General features: G+C 39.2%; 1 pseudogene; it reads right to left on the reverse strand.

The window, feature by feature from the left end:
• Window positions 1-2,718, reverse strand: part of LOC105854528 — a 97,953-nt pseudogene that overhangs the window by 85,748 nt on the left and 9,487 nt on the right.

Genomic DNA, 2,718 nt, shown 5'->3' on the forward strand with positions numbered 1-2,718 from the left:
TGCTTTAACCTGCTGCGCCACCAGGGAGGGCCCTAAAACTTCAGTTTTAACAGACTCTCTTCTGGGTATAAAAGGTGTCTCTGCCTCATCACTGCCAGAAGGGAATCAAAGTCTTGGTTCTCCTTTCAGTCTCCTCTGATACCTGAGAGGAGAAGAGCTCCTTGCAACTCCTGGAAAATGATGATATCTAGTTCCCCAGTTGTCATCCAATGATATCTCCCTAGCCAGTAGAAATAAGATTGTCTCAAGACTGCTCCCAATGTGACCTCCAGCCTTGTTAGTGCTGGGCACAATCCTGGCTCCCCACTTGGCTTCCTCTGACACATTCCACTGTGACACACCTCAATATTTTCATATGGACATAGAAGTCCACATCTCCCATCCAGATTTTGCTGGTGTGGGTGAAAATGAGGCATCAGCTCTTTATGTGTGACACTATAGAGCAGCTAAGGTCTAAGAGCTTTATGTTTCTTGGTAGATCATGACTTTTCTTGTATTTTGACAAAGGAGAAGGTTTTGTGACATGGTTTTTAATTTGTGCCCATTTGGCATTTTCATTTTGCTGGTTTCAAGACATGCCTTGTACCCCAGGGTCTCTATCAAATCTGTTGTCTTTATGTTTGTTTTTTATATATTATCTAGTTTTTAGTTGTACTTAAAGGCAAAATATATTTCATCTAGTCCAGGAAAAATAACAAATTTTAACTTATAAAATACCTATATGGATAAATCAGCCATCGATATATAAATCATTAAACTGAGAATGAAAAAGCAATATCAGCAAAATCTTAATTTTCTCTGTGTTCAGAGAAAATATTCATTACAGAGAAAAGTCAAGCTAATGTGGGGTGAGAAGAAGTTCTGTGAAATTAGTGGATGTGTGACGTGTATGACTTGTTGCTATTGTTGGAGGGTGGGCATCATCCTCTTTTCAACTTTCTGCATTCCACTAGGAGTCTTACTATAAAACAGATGACAGAAAAATCACTTATTTCCTGACTGACTCCCTTTTATATATTAAGAGAGTGGTGTTCTGTTTGGAAAAGGTAACTGAAATCTGGGAGACAAAAAGATCAACTATTGGAAGGAAAACAGATATAGAGCATCCAGAACCACCTAAGGGCCAGGTATCTAAGCTAAGACATGTGGAATGAGAATACTAAGTAATTAGCATTTATAGCCAATGCATCACTGTTTGTGATCTTTGGGAAATCATGGAGAATATGACTAAATGGTGAAATACTAAGAGCTGAGATTGTTACCTCAGCTTTGTCAAAGCTAGTGGAGGTAGAACCCTTGAATTGCATACTAGAAAGCTCTGATGCCCAGTGACATTTCTGTGCAGATTGTTAAACAGGCTACTTTCAGTAGTTAGAAGAACAAATAGTTATCAGTCAGAAACAGCATGTATACACTTAGAACAAACCAGACTCAACAGATCCCTCTGATAATTTTATGATCTATTTTTAAATTGATTGATTTAATAAATCCCTATAGTGCTTAGAATATTAAAGGCATTATTTGACAAGATTTAGAATCATTAACTCAATATTTCTATATCTAATGGGTAGGTACTATTATTATTCTCATTTTTCAAGTTTGAAAACTGATAAACAGCTCACTTAAACAACTTGCCTAAGGCTGAACATAATAAATCACAAAGCCAGAATTTAAACCAGACAGTTTGGTTGCAGTGTCTGAATTCTCTACTTCAACAAACACTGCCCTCAGTGCTATAGGGCACTAATACAGTTACAATATATCTGAAAGCAGTAAAGCATCTAAATGAAGAATAAAAGGAATGCTATATTTATTGAACATCTATTATGGGTCAGGGACTCTTACTTTGAATATAAAGTGAACACAGACTTGTTAGCTATGGTTTGAAGGGAAATGCAGATGAGTAAATCACTCCCTGACCATATAACATATGTACAAACAGCCATGATGGTAAAAATTAGGTAACCAAGGGAGATCCTGGTATGAAAGACCACCCCAGTTTGACACAAGCTATACAACCTCTGTGGACAGACACGGTACGGATAGAGGGGAAATGCTCTGAAAAATCAGACTTTCCATGCTAACTTATGTTATGACCTCCCTTTTTTGTATAATCATAATGTAACAAGTACAGGTTTCATGGACTCCGCCCCCACTCCAGATACTGGAACTCCAAATCCCATCAGTACCAAGGAGAAGCATGCTGGGACGTGAGGGTGGAGCTGAGCAGCCAGGTTGGAATAAAACCGGACATGGGGGCTCTGGGGGTCTCTTGGCCTGGTGGTTCACGGCTGATCATTTTGGCTCCCGATTGGTTTTCAGCGTGCCAGTGGAGTCTAAGTCAGCAGAACTGGTAGGACATTCTAGCTTAACTTGAATTTCTCTCCCTCTTTCCCTGAGTTATTCCCTTACCTTTCTCCTTATAAATAAATCCATTATTTATCCTTTTTGAGCGTGTCCATAATACGATTGAATCGTAAGCGCGCGGGTGAAGACCCACAGACAGGCAACCCAACTCACAATGGGGTGCCCTGTAACAATAATATCAAAATATTCTGAGCAACCTTCAGTTTACAATTGGATTGCCTCAGCCTCATAAGGTGCATCCTGTCCCTGACAAGAAAGCACTGCACCAGGGTGAGAAAATCCTCTTGAAGTCAAAGTCATTAAACAACTGTCTGATTAATAAAAACAAATGGCTGTTACTGCAAAGTCTCT

The sequence above is a fragment of the Condylura cristata genome, unplaced genomic scaffold (assembly GCF_000260355.1).
Source record: "Condylura cristata isolate star-nosed mole 26May11 unplaced genomic scaffold, ConCri1.0 scaffold00049, whole genome shotgun sequence".
In the NCBI taxonomy this organism is placed as follows: Eukaryota; Metazoa; Chordata; class Mammalia; order Eulipotyphla; family Talpidae; genus Condylura; species Condylura cristata.